At 45.3% G+C, this 14850-nt stretch overlaps 1 pseudogene; it reads left to right on the top strand.

Annotated features, from left to right (window-relative positions):
- Nucleotides 1-14036, top strand: part of LOC106972696 (high mobility group protein B1-like) — a 28946-nt pseudogene extending 14910 nt beyond the window's left edge.
- The last annotated feature ends 814 nt before the right edge of the window (nucleotides 14037-14850 follow it).

Raw genomic sequence — 14850 nt, 5'->3', positions numbered from 1 at the left:
AAAAACTTTGGGACTCCTGGACAGCTATACAGCACCTGCCCCCTCTGTGTGAGAGCTACAAAAGAAAACAGAATCCTCAAACGAAGGCTCCATCTGCTGCCCAGCACTGTGCTGCCAGCCACCCCCATCCCCTCCTTCTCCATCCCCTCCTTCTCCTTCCGTTAGTACCTGGTTGTTTGTAACCCCACAGGCTACTCATTCTGATCTCTCAGCCCAGAGTTATCCTCCCACCTCTTGCTGGCCATCTGGGAAACTCCTGTATCCACACACACAGGCTGCTCGGTGGGTTGGTACTGCCTGACCTTTGAGTTTTCCAAAACCCAGTCACACCCTTCATCTCCCCTGACCCTCACAACAACCCTGTGAGGAAGGCAAGAACAGGCACCTGTGCCCAGAGGGGGAACTGAAGAAACTGAAGCGCAGAGATTAAGTGACCAAGTCAGAAGCAGAGTCAAGCAGAACTAGAACCCTTCAAATCCAGTGCTCCTTCCTGCCCCTTGCTGCAGCTGGTCTCTGCTCTGGACGCTCTTCCAGGGGAGATACTCATGCAACACCTTGCCTGACTCTCATCATGCTTGGGTTGGTTCCTGGGCACCTCTTCAAAGGCAGTTGCCTCCTTATATCTGCTGACAAGAGAGGAAGCAGCAGAGAGCCAAGGGGTCCCAAGCCTCTCCCTTCTGACAACAACGCCAAGGCCAGGACCAAAGTAAGTAGGACAGAAACCAATGCCAGGGCCAACACCCTGGGGTCCACAGGTACAGCACCAGAGAGCCTAGACCAGGGTTTTTCGACCTGGGCACAGGCTGACATTTAGACTGGCTGATCCTTTGTTGTGGAGCTGTCCTGTTGTGGAATGTTTGGCAGCAATCCTGGTCTCATCCCTACCCTAGGTTGTAAAAACCAAAAATGTCTCCAAGCATTGCCAAATATCCCTTGGGAGTCAAAATCGCCCCCATTTAGAATCACTGGCCTAGATTTTCAAGACAGTGTCTTGCCTTGATTGCATTCTTTTCCAGAAATATAACTTATTCTGTATGTAACTACAACATAATTTATATATGTTTAACTTTGATTGACTTTTTGCATCAATCAATCTACAAATTTTTTTTATCAAGCATGATGTCGTGATTTGGGATTTTATTTTGTTTTATTTTATTTTATTTATTTTTATAGGTTTTTAAAAAAAGTTTATTTATTTTGACAGAGAGAGAATGTGTGCCAGCACATGAACAGTGGAGGGTCAGAGAGAGAGAATCCTAAGCAGGCTCTGCACTGTCAGTGAGGATCCCAACACAGGCCTGAATTCACAAACTGTGAGATCATGACCTGAGCCGAAACCAAGGGTTTGACACTTAACTGACTGAGCCCCCCAGGTACCCCTATTTTTTAATGTTTATTTATTTTTGAGAGAAAGAGAGAGAGAGCAGGGGAATGGCGGCGGGGGGGGGGGGGTGTGTGTGGGGGGGGGGGACGACCAGGATCTGAAGTAAGCTCCAGACTCTGAGCTGACAGCAGCAAACCCAGTTCAGGGCTCGAACTCACAAACTGAGAGATAATGACCTGACTGAGCCACCCAGGTGCCCCCTGATTTGGGATTTTAAAATATGGTCACCATGGCATGTTTTCAAAGAGGGGACAGTTTTCCTCTTCTGGGAGAAGGATAGCAGCTAAGGCCTGAATGCTTGCCTTTTGCCCAAAGTCCTGGCCAACTTTGGGAAGGGTGTCTAGCTGCTGACCCTGAGGTACTGGGTGATCTCTAGCTGTGACATAGAACTTTTCTGAATGTTGTGTCCCCACTGCTACCACACATCCTCCTGATGTGTTGGGGTTTTGCTCATGAAAACAAAATGTCTGCTTGCAGAGTAGAGAGTGCTCATTGACATGGTGACCACCTCTCCCTGTGGCCTGAATGCACAGAGGAAGGAATCCCCCCCACCCCCTCCAACAGCTTCACACCTACCACTCTGACCATGGGGAATGTGTTCACTAGGTTAGGTTAGCATTGAATTCTCAGGCCAGAGGAGCAGAAACACTGCCTAGTCAAAGGACCGACATGTTTGACCCAAGTTGCAGAACTGCTTAATAAAACATTTACCCTTCTGAAAGATAGTGGGATTTGGGAAGAGGGAACTTTTTTCTATTTTTCCCAAGATGGACCAAAAAGTCAGGAGCTTCTGAAGGGGGAGAGAGTTAACTAAACAGGGGAGTTTCTGGTAGACAGGCTGAGACTCCAGGAGCAGAGAGGAAGAAGGAGTTGGCAGATTCCCATTGGCCAGAGGTAGGTAGGTAGGTGGGTGGGAAGGGTTACCCTTCCAGGCCCTTCTAGTTCAAAGTCCTCTAAATTGGGGGGGGGGGTGTGATTCCCACCTCTGCCTGAAATAGAAACCATTTTCTCTAAATTTACCCAATGTGAAGATTTCCCTGGGACACTTATTAAAAACAAAGATTCCTAGGCCTTTTCAGCATTTCTAAGTCAGGGATGGAGCCCAGGCATTTTTAATACTTGTAACAAGCATCTCAGTCAAGGTAGCACTGATGACACATTCTTTTCCCTTGGCACATTCTTTTCATCCTAGCTCATCTGTCTTTGGGAAATTGGCAAGCCCTGGCCTCCTGAGGGCACACCCTACATTATGGACCTCCCAGTGCCAACCAGATGCCCACACACTGGGCTGGTGTTCAATACATATCTGTTGTCTAAATTCTCGAGGCACCTGGGTGACTCAGTTGAGCGTCCAACTTTGGCCTAGGTCATGAGCTCGCTGTTCCTGAGTTTGAGCCCTGTATCCATCTCTGCTGACAGCTCAGAGCCTGGAGCCTGTTTTGGATTCTGTGTCTCCCTCTCTCTTTCTACCCTTCCTCTACTAATGTTCTGTCTCTCTCTCTCTCAAAAATAAACATTAAAAAAGTAGACTTCTCCACATGCAAGATGCATATTCTATTTTTATTGAAGTAGAGGATGTAGTATTTAGGGCCCACAGCTTACAGAGTTTTCTTTTTAATCAACTTTATTGAGATATAATTTACATACAATAAACTGAACCCATTTAAAGTATTGATTTGATGAGTTCTGATAAATGTATACATCAGTGTAACCATAACCGTGATCAAGATGCAGAATATTTCCATCACCCTCAAGAGTCCCCTCCTGCCCCTTTGCAGCCAGTCTTCCCTCTACCCCAGCCCCAGGCAGCTTCTAGTTTTCCTGTCACGATAGATTAATTTTCTGTTCTCTAGAATTACATGTAAATGGAATAGTATAGTATGTACTCTTTTGTGTCTGGCTTCTTCCATTCAGCATAATGACTTTGAGATTCACCTATACTGGTGAATAGATTAGTCCTTTTTATTGCTGAGTAGTATACCACTATAGGGATATACCACCATTTGTTTATTCAGTCACCCGTTGATGGAATTTGTATCGTTTCCAGATTTGGCTATTGTAAATAAAGCCTCTCTAAACATTTGTGTACAACTCTGGGTATGGACATGTTTTCACTTCTCATGGAATTTTCTAAGACTGGGGTAAAGGTGGGGACATCAGCAAAACCCATCCCTTATCTCTTAAGTCAATAAGTATTTATTTGGACAATGATGTACCAAGCCTGCCCTACAGACCAAGCAGCACAAAGAGGTTTCTCATGACCTTTTGGTCTGGTCAGTGTTTGGGCAGAAGTGCCCTCTGCAGAGTGAGCCAGCCCAGCCAGGGAGACCAAGAAGGCCTTGAAAATCTTCAGACCCACATTCCACCAAGAAAGCTTCATTTGGAACGCAGGTGTGTGAGGGAAAGTTTTTAATGCTCAGAGGGAAAGACTTTTTTTTTAGCTAAATTATCATATTTTTTTCCACTTCACATCAAGGTAAATTTCCCCAAGAGGTGGGTGTTTTTGCTAGGAGGAGAGAGAAATGTGAACAGACCCTTGCAAGAGAGAGTGAGCCTGGGCAGGGCCTCTGGACAATCGGAAAGAAAGGTGTATTCATTTCCCAGGGCTGCCGTGACAACTCACCACAGACCTGGTGCTTTAAATGATAGTCATTTTTTCTCTCACAGTTATGCAGACCAGAGTTGGGGATCAAGTTGCCTGTAGAGCCACACTCCCTCTGAAAATTCTAAAGAAGAATCTTTCCTTCCTCATTCCAGCTTCCGATGGCTCCACTTCTTTGGCTTGTGGCAGGCATAAATCTGTTCTTCACATGGCCTTTTTGACTCTGTGCCTCTCTTTGTGTCCTTTCTCTTGTAAGGACACCACTCATTACATTTAAGGCCCACTCTAAATCCAGGGTGATATCACCTTGAGATCCTTAACAGCCTACCCAAATAAGGTCATTTTCACAGGTACCAGGGGATGGGACTTAGATATACCTTTGGGAGAGGGAGACACGGTTGAACCCACTACAGATGGGGAAATACCATTAGTTTAAAAAACTCTGGCCCAGAAACTACTAGTAATGAAATCAATATTACTAAGAGTTTCCCATGTGTCAGGATCTGTCCTAAGCACTAGCCATAAAAAATCATTTAATCTTCTCGGCAATTCTGAGGCAGGTAAGATCATTAGCTTCAATTTGACAAAAGAGGAAACTGCGTTGTATCAGGAGCTTTGTTAACATATCCATGGTTGCAGAGCCAACAAAGAAGCAGTCTAGCCCCAGAGCCACTGCTTTGTTGTACCTGCAGCAGGTACTGAGAAGCATGTTCTGGGGCAGGCTCTGCTCCTACAGTTCTTGGAGGTTTTGGACATTTTTCTCCTTTCAGAGCTTGGGAGATTTGGGGGGGGGGGGCAAGGGGGAGGTGGGAGGGGCCTCTCAGGCCTAGGCCTGTGGACTTGGGAGAGGGGAGTAGAGGTGGTGGATGAATCTGCTGCCTGGCTGGCTCTGTCCATCAGTCCTACTCAACCTCTGAGCCTGGGGACTGCCACTGAGACAGAAGCACCAGGCAGGAACAAACACAGAATATTGTGACATCTCAGTTTTGAAACATGCATCTCAAGAGTAAGGCAGGAAGCCCAGCATCTGAGGTGTGGCAGGAATGAGGATGCTCAGGGTGAGGCAGAGGTCTGCTTTGGGAGTCCCATCCATCTAGGGCAGAGGTTTGCCCTGCCTGGGAGCCAGGCTTGGCTGGGCACCCATCTTCTTGACTTGCTATCTATGAATGGGCTTTGGAAAGTAAGATTCTGACAGTATTATAAGTAACCAGCTAAGAGACAAAAGAGAAACAGAGGGTAGAGGAATCCTCCCCCAGTTCAGCCAGGGCTCCTTCCTCCCACTTGAAGGGTTTATTCTCTTCTCTTCTTTCTTAGTTAATCAATCCACTTTCTTCAGGTAACCAATTTTGAAACCTACCCACTACCCAGATTAACCCAAGAAAAACTGAGGCCAGTAACTGACCAACCCCCTGCTCCAATGTGCAGATGGATGATCTAGCAATGGTGTGTGAGTGGCTCAGAAAAGCAGCCAGCCCAGATTCATTACGAGATATATTAATATGTCAATGTTTATTGATCACTTATGTGCTAGGCACCAAGCTAAGTGTTTCTATGCATTCTCTTTGTAATCCACAGCTACCATATTAGGTGGGATTACTATCTTGATTTCAAAGAAACTGACATGCAAACAAGTTAAGGTCTACCTGACTCCAAAGCATTTCCTTTGCCCCCATACATCAGTGGTTCTCAAAATGTGGTCTCTGGACCACGCTTTACCATCACTGAGAACTTACCAGAAATACAAGTGCTGGGGCCCCACTCAGACCTCCTGAATCTGAATCTCTTTGGGCAGAGCCTAACAGTCACCCTCCAGGTTATTTTTAGCCATGCTCAAATTGGGAAACCATTTCCCTGCTTTATCCCATCCCCTTAAAGATGCATGCAGGCCAAAAAAAATCTCATTTTCTTTTGTAATAGGATATCCAGACTGGCAGATGAAGGAGATACCCTGTGTCTGGAGTTTGGTGAAGACTTTGATCTAGTTCTCAAGAAGTCTTTGAGGACAATGTGGGAAAATGTGGAGAATACTAGCGAGGAAGGAGGCAGGACACAGCATGATGATATATGTATTATTCCAGAGGCACAAGTAGGACGAGTGGCAGTTAGACTGTCATACCCTAAGGGTGTTAGTCCAAGTCAGTAGAAGTCTGGCAGGAGGGCTCTACTGAGGAGCCACAGAGTTCTGCCCAGTTTGACTTTTCAATCAATGGTGTGGAAGATGGCATAGTATCAGCTCTGTAGGCATCACCAAACTGGGGGAGATGGCAAGTATATTGGATAACAGAATGAAGACCCAACATGATTTTCACCAACCAGAAACAGACAGAAATAGAAAATGTAGCACATGGTCACCATGTATGGTTGCATAGGCTGTTCACTCCCCAAATGCATCTTACAGGTTGAGAGACTAAATGGGAGCTAAAGTGAAGGCACTCCACTCAATTTCACCCAGAGGAAGAGGACCCTTTTTCAAGTTCACATTGAAGGTATTTTATGACCTTGCAGCAGTGCTGACCCATTACCTTTTTTTTTAACTGAGGTAAAATATATACAACATAAAAATTGCCATTTTAATCATGTAAAAACATTTTTCTAAGTTTATTTCTTTATTGAGAGAGAGAGAGGGAGAGAGAGAGAGAGAGAGAGAGAGAGAGAGAGAGAGAGAGAGAGAGAGAAATTGGGGGAAGAGCAGAGAGAGAAAGAATCCCAAGTGGCTCAAACCCACAAACCCTGAGATCATGACCTGAACCAAAATCAAGAGTCAGATGCTTAACTGACTGAGCCACTCAGGTGCCCCAATCATGTAAAAAAGTTTTAATTGTGGTAAAACATATATAATGTAAAATTTACCATTTTAATAATTTTTCATTGTACAGTTCAGTGGCATTAAGTACATTCACATTTTGTGCATCAGCAATATCTATTTCCAAAACATTTTCATCATCCTAAACAGAAACTGCACATATTAAGCAATAATTCCTCATTTCCCCCTTCCCTCAGCCCCTAGTAACCTCTAGCCTACTTTCTGGATCTAAAAATTTTCCTATTCTAGACATTCTATGTGAGTGGAATCATACAATATTTGTCCCTTTGTATCTAGTTTATTTCACTTAGCACAATGCCTTCAGGTTTTACCCATGTTGTAATATATATCAGAACTTTGTTTCTTTTTGTGGCTGAATAATATTCTCTTGTACATATGAACCAAAGTTTGTTTATTCATTCCTCTGTTGATGGACACTCAGGTTGTATCTACCATTTAACTATTGTGAATAATGCTGTAATCAACATAGGTTACAACTGTCTGTTTAAATCCTGTTTTCAATTCTTAGGGGTATATACCCAGGAGTAGAATTCCTGGATCATAAGGTAATTCTTTGTTTAGCCTTTTGAAGGACAGCACCATTTTAGATTCCCAACAGGATATGAAAGTGCTCCAATTTCTCCACATCCTTGTCAACACTTGGTTTTGTTTTGTTTTAATTCTAGCCATCCTAGTGGGTATGAAGTAGTATCTAGTTATGATTTTGATTTGCATTTCCCTAATGATTAATAATGTTGAACATTTTTTCATGTGCTTTTTGGTTATTTGTATATCTTCTTTGGAGAACTATCTATTCATGATTCTTTGCCCATTTTTAAATTGGACATTTGTCTCTCTGTTATTGAGTTGTAGTTCTTTATATGTTCTGGATGTTACACCCTTATCAGATATGTGATTTGCAAGATTTTTCCATTCTTTTGGTTGCTTTTTCACTCTCTTGATAATGTCTTTTGATGCACAAAAGTGTTTAATTTTGTGAAGTCTAATTTATTTATTTTTTTCTTTTGTCACTTGTGCTTTGGTATCATATTTAAGAAGCCATTGCCAAATCTAAGGGCCATGAAGATTTTCTCCCATGATTTCGTCTAAGAGTTTTATAGTTTGAGCTCTTACATTTTAGGTCTTTGATCTATTTTGAGTAATTTTTATATACAGTATGAGGTAAAAATCTAACTTCATTATTTAAGTGTGGATATCCAGTTTTCCCTGCACCATTTGTTGAAAAGACTCTCCTTTTCCTATTGAATAGTTTCCACACCTTTGTGGAAAATCAATTGACCATAGATGTGAAGGTTTATTTTGGGGTTTTCAGTTCTATTCCATTGGTCTATACATCTGTCCTAATGCCGATAGCACACTGTTTTAATCACTGTAATTTTGTACTATGTTTTGACATTGGGAAACGTGAGTTTTCTTCCTTGTTAAGATTGTTTTTGGCTATTTAGGGTTCCTTGAAATTCTATATGAATTTTAAAATAGGTTTTATCATTTTTGCAAAAAAGAAAAAACCACGATTGATCTATCATTTCTTTTCTTTTTTCTTTTAAATGTTTACTTACTTATGTTTAAGAGACAGGGAGAGTGAGAGAATGCAAGCAGAGAAGGGGCAGAGAGAGAGGGAGACAGAGAATCCCAAGCAGCCTCTGCACAGAGCCAGACATGGGGTTCAAACTCACAAATTGTGAATTATGACCTGAGCTGAAATGAAGAGTTAGGTGCTTAACCAACTGAGCCACCCAGGTGCCCCAACCCATCATTTCTGATTAAAATAAAAATCAGTGTCACTTGTCCATAATGGAGAGATGATGTGGCCAAACAGCTGACCTCATAGAACCAATTTAAGCCAACAGTGCTTCATGGTTGCCAAAAAGCAAGTGATACTGAGTTCTATTTAAACCAGTGCAGGAAGAGAGAGATGCTGTGTTCTGTGCTCTACCCGCTGAGGCCCACATTTTTCAAAGGGTCTCTTGAGACCATAGATTCTTATTAGTGGAAAGCAGTTGAGGAAATTAGGGAGATGACTGGGTGGGTTAGAGGAAAAGGGGTGCATGACAACTTTCAAGTATTTAGATGGTTCCCCCTCTAGAGAATTCTGTCTGTTCCTCCACTCATAATCCAAAAGCTTTCCTACAGATGAATGAAGACAAACAATCAGGAGCCAGCCCAAACTACACTGTTTCTAATCATTGGGGATGTTTCTAACCATTAGACTAGTTCAAATCTGGAATAAGTTGCCTACCTTGAGAGGTGGTGAGTTCCCTGTAAGGGCAATGTCCAAACAGAGGCCAGGTGATGGATTACTGACTCAGTGATTCAGTATGGCAACAGGAGTTAATGATCTTAGAGACTCTTTCAATCATGGAGCAGGGCTTGTAAAAAATTTAATCTGAGAGTGTGGCCACCCCCTCCTCCCAGGGCATCCTCTCTGTGACAGCTGCCACAAGAGGGGCTGGGAACAATACAGCTGTCAACAAGATTCTACTTCATCAGGTGACGTTTCAGTATCACTTTAAAAAGGGGTAGGGTGATGTTCTGGGAAGAGCAGACAGACAAAGGTTTGAATCCCAGCTGTGTCTCTAGCCCTGGTGAGTTTCCTAATCTCCCCATGCCTCAGTTTCCTAATTTGTACAATAGGAAAATTATACCAACAATAGCTGGTCGTATGCAGTCTGTTTGCTCCTTCCCAATTCTTGTGGCACCACTGCCCATAGGTCTATCTTATCTTCCGGCTGCAGGGGTGGCATGTGATCTGGCCTGGCCAAGTAGAGTTGCCCTTCCCATGTCCACTGAATAGATATGTGACCTTCTAGAAGCCCAAGTATCCTCAAGTAGTTTCCTCTACACACAGAGAGCAGGCCTCTCTCTTGCCCCTGGGACTGAGGACTGTTAAGGCCATCCAGGCTTTGGATGCCTTGGGCATCTTTCTAGCTGTGTGGGCAGAATGTTCCTGAGCCAATACAGAGGGGAGTCAGGTTAAGAGCTGGCGTTAATGAGGGGCACCTGGCTGGCTCAGTTGGAAGAACATGTGACTCTTGATCTTAGGGCTGTGAGTTTGAGTGCCACTGGGCATGGAGATTACTGGGGGGTGGGGGGGAACCTTAAAAAAAAAGAATTGGAGCAGGGGTATCTGGGTGGCTCAGTTGGTCTGACTCTTTAACATTTTTTAAAATGTTTATTTAATTTTCAGAGAGAGAGAAAGACAGAGTATGAGCAGGGGAGAGGCAGAGAGAGAGGGAGACACAGGATCCAAAGCCGGCTCCAGGCTCTGAGCCAGCAGCACAGATTTTGCGGGGCTTAAACTGCGAAATCATGACCTGAGCCCAAGTCGGTGGCTTAACCGACTGTCCCCAGTCTGTATTTTCCCGTATGTTCCCAGTCTGGCTCTCAATTTCAGCTCATGTCATGATGCCACGGTTGTGGGATCGAGTCCACCTTCAGGCTCCACGCTGACTAGGGATTTTCTCTCTCTCCCTCTGCCCTTCTCCCCCTCTTGCATTCTCTCTCTGTCTCTAAAATAAAATAAAATAAAAATAATAAAAGAACTGGAGCTAATGAGAGACAGCCCAACTAATCTGTCTCCCTGGATCTAGCTATGGCTAAAGTCCACTCCTGTTTTTATCAGTTATGTGAGCAATAAACTCCCTTTTTGGCTTAAGCTAATTTGAGCTGGGCTTCTTGTCAGTGGGAGGTGAAAAAGCCCTGACCAATATATCTTTCTGCAGGGCAGTTGTGTGGATTAAAAGAAATTATATTGCCAAGTACCTGGCACCTGGAGGGCATTCTGCGAGAGACCAACAAGCCCGCCTGATTTTCTGGTGTAACCGTACAGACCACAGTGGCAGATGGGAATGGATTACTTGTGTGTATGTATGAGGGCAGTGAGTGTGTCATCAGCAGGGGAGCAGCAGGGCCACTAAGCTGAATTCTGTAGCCAAGCTCCCTGTGCCATGACGAAGCTCATCCATGGTAGGAGAGAGTGAAACCAACATGCAAAGAAAAGAAATAGGAGAGAAGACAGAGTGAGAGAGCTGGGGACATTCATGTCGCTCGTCCCCAGCATCCTAACCCTGCACTTCTAGGTACCACATGCTCCAGTGAACTATTTCTCTTCAGCTTGATTTCTGTCCCTTGCAACTGAGGGATCCTGACTAATGTGCCCAGAGGCCAGCTGAGATGAGGCTGTAAAAGACCCACCGGGTCAGCTCTGCAGCTGTGATGGTTTGTCCCTCACTCCTGGCTTGGGAAAGGCCAGCATCCTTTCCTGTCAAGCAGCTCTCACATCCAGTGTCTGAGGCAGACTGGGCTGATGATACCGGACACTGATGTCACAGTCTACTGCCCTCTTCAGTGGCCACCTTTCAAGTCCTTGACTAAACTGTTGCCTGACAGTGTCCTGACAGGTGGACCCATTTAATGATTGTGTGGTGAACAAACATGCTTCCCCCACCTTTTCCCTCTTCCTTAGGGAAGAGGTTTGATGCTCTGTCACCCTGGCTGATGAGGGTGAAAGCATGAGTGGTCTGGACTGAGCCCCCATGACAGATTTGACAAGTGGAGGTAAGGGGCCCTTGGTGATGCTCAGGGCACCTCTCTGAGGCTTCACCATACTGTACGCTGTGTCCCCAGCAGAGTGCCATCCATGTCTTCATTCATGTGTTACTCCACAAACATTGTTTGAACAGATGTTATGTGCTGGGCACTGTGCTGGGAACAATACAATGAACAAAACAAAGCTCATGTTCTAATGAAGGGAGAAAATAAAATAAAAAATGCATAGCGTGAGATGTCAATAATGACAACAGTCACAGGAGGGGAGGAGGACAATGGGGAGGGTGAAGGTGGGTGACAGTTTTGTAAAGGACGACCTCTTCAAGCAAGCAGTTGGGGAGCAAGGAGGTGCATGGCTGGCATATTCAAAAAATGGCAAGGAATTCCTGGTGGAATATACAATGGTACAGCCACTTTGGAAAACAGTTTGGTGGTTTCTCTCAAAAAGTTAAACAGTTATTAGAGTACCTGGGTGGCTCAGTCAGTCTGACTTCAGCTCAGATCATGATCTCAATGTTTGTGAGTTTGAGCCCTGAATTGGGCTCACTGCTGTCAGATCCTCTCTCTCCCTCTCCTCCTGCCCCTCCCCCACTCACACGATCTCTCTCAAAAATACATAAGCATTAAAAAAAAGAGTTAAACAGTTATCATTTAACCCAGCAGTTCCACTCTTAAGCGTAGACTCAAGAGAAATGAGAACGTATGTCCGCCTAAAGACTTGCACATGAATGTCCACAGCAGTATTACTCATAATAGCCAGGAAGTGGAAACAAACCAAATGCCCCTAGACAGACAAATGGATAAACAAAATGTGGTATATCCATATGGTGGAATATTTTTCAACCTTAAAAAGGAATAAAAGCACTGATTCATGTTACAATGTGGATGAGCCTTGAACACACTATGTAAAGTAAAAGAATCCAGCCACAAAAACCCACAAATTGTATGATTCCATTTATATGAAATGTCCTGAATAGGCAAACCTCCAGAGACAGAAAGTAGATTAGCGGATGCCAAGGGCTGGAGGCAGGGGCCTTGACTGCTAATGGGTCAGGGTTTCACTTTGGGATGATGAAAATATTCTGGAATTAGATAGTAGTGATTGTTGTACAACCTTATGAATACACTAAAACCCACTGAATTGTACACTTTAAAAGAGTGGCTATTATAGTATGCAAATTATATTTAAAATTTTTTTAAATTTTTATTTTTTAGAGAGAGAGTGAGAGCGAGCAGAGGAGAAAGGCGGAGAGAAAGAGAGAGAGAATCTTAAGCAGGCTCCATGCTCAGCAAGCCCGGTGCAGGGCTCAATCCCATGACCCTGGGATCATCACCTGAGCCAAAATTAAGAGTCGAACACTGGGACCACCGAGGTGCCCCAAATTATATCTCAGTTTTTGAAAAGAATGAAAACAACCCAAGGAGACCAGTGCCTCTGAGAGAGAGGATGAAGCCCAGTGAGTTGAATGGGCCCTCACCCACCATTGCTGCAAGGGAGGGAGCCCTGGGAAGGGTGAGACTCCACCAATGCCTGGAAAGGCATTGTCCAGAAAAACATTCAGGAGGTCAGCATGCAGGGCCACGGGAGGGGTCCTGAGGACAAGTTGTACAGCTGCCACAAGCCAGCCTGAGGCTCGGGCTCAGCCAAGGACCAAGGAGGAAGGGGAATGATGGATGAGGCAAATGAGGACTGTCTTACATTCATTCAGTTTCTCCTGCTGGGTCAGCTTGTTTTATGTGCTCACCAGCAAGACCATTCCACACCCTCTCTGTGTGGCAACCTGGGTGGCCACATTTCCTCTTGCTCTTTGCAGAATAATTAGACTCAAGTCTTTTAGAGATGAGGACACTTGAGGCTCAAAGGGTCAAAGCCACAGAGCTAGAGGTGCAGCTAGGATTTGAACTCAGGTGTCCGGCTGCACAAAGTCCGTCATTCCCTTCCCTCAGTGTCATTGCCTAGCAGCAGGACCTAGCCAGAAATTAGAATGGAGGCACAGGAAGTAGGCTTGGATCCCCCAGAGGCAACAACCAAGCAGGGTGAGAACTCTTGATCTGAAACAGGCCTAAGGCAGGAGGGGCAGGGACTTTGGGTAGAAGCCCAAGCCCCAGACTCCAGGCCTGGATGACTCCAGATCCCCATCTAGTGGTAAAAGGTAGTCACTGCAACATGGCCCAGGCAGCTCACTGGCCACACTGATGCAGTCAGGTCACCAGCAAACAACCCGCCAACAAGAAACGTCCTTTCCCCGGGCCTGAGTTCCATAGAGAGAGAAGAGGACCCATCAAGGGGCATGCACACTGGGGTTCATTGCCCTTGAGATTTCTCTGCAGCAGCACAGTTGCCTGTGGGAGCTCTGTCCTCAGCCAGAAACCTCAACACACAGGTCCCCACGTGGAGGTCAGATTCTTCAGGCTCAGGGACTTGACAACTTGTCACCCCAGAAGGCAGGTCTCATTGGCCTGTGCTGGCCTCCAGGGTGGGAGGGGTCACCTAGCTCTGATAGGCTGAACACTGGATGCTGCCCAGGATGGGGGAGGAATTTGCTCTGCCTCTAGATGGCTCCTAGGACCCCATCCTTGGAAGCTCCGAGGCTCCTCCAAAGGGGCAAGGCCTCCTCAAGAGGGGCAGGGATGCAGCATTTACTGTTGTTGTTTTTTTAATGTTTTTTTTTTTTTTTTTTTTTAATTTGTTTTTGAGAGAGAGACAGACAGAGCATGAGCAGGGGAGGGGCAGAGATAGAGGGAGACACAGATCCTGAAACAGGCTCCAGGCTCTGAGCTGTCAGCACAGAGCCCTATACGGGGCTCGAGTCCACGAACTGTGAGATCATGACCTGAGCTGAAGTCAGACCCTTAACCAACTGAGCCATCCAGGCGCCCCAGCATTTACTGTTCTAAATAGTGTTTCAATCAAAACACTCCAAGAGCTAGGTACTATTATCTCCATGTGGAAGAAGTGATGGGGGAGGAGTAATTAGCTTTAGTCACTCATTAGAATGAGTCACTCATTCATTGAATACTAACTTAAAACATTGTGTGTGGTCACCTTACCCAGAAGGGAGAAGGTCAAGGGGAAGCTTCCTGGAGAAGGGACTAGTGGGCCAAGTTTTGAAGGAAGAAAGGAAAAAGATTCCAGGCAGAGGGAAGAGCATGTGAGTGTGAGAAGGACATGAGGCAAGGTCAGCAAGGTTAACCTAGATAGACCTGGGCAGGTGGACAGTGTGGGTAGAGCCCTGGGGTGGGGGTGGGGTGAGGTTAGCAGGCAGAACTCATACAGGCGCCACTACCAAGTTAAAGATTCTGGACTCCAAGGTCATGGGAAACCTTTAAATAGGGCGACGACCCCATCTCATCTGTGTTTCAGGAAGGTCCTGGCTGGCAGGAAATGTGATCTGCCTGTGAGGCTCTCAAGTGTCCCAGGTGCAGAGGCTTGCCCTGGAACTGGGGGTGGCAGGGTAAGGCCCTTAGGCAGGGGCTCAGCAGCAGCAAAGG

The sequence above is a fragment of the Acinonyx jubatus genome, chromosome E1 (genome assembly GCF_027475565.1).
Source record: "Acinonyx jubatus isolate Ajub_Pintada_27869175 chromosome E1, VMU_Ajub_asm_v1.0, whole genome shotgun sequence".
Taxonomy (NCBI): Eukaryota; Metazoa; Chordata; class Mammalia; order Carnivora; family Felidae; genus Acinonyx; species Acinonyx jubatus.
The sequence above is the reverse complement of the archived record's forward strand: the minus strand, read 5'-3'. Positions and strand labels throughout refer to the sequence as shown.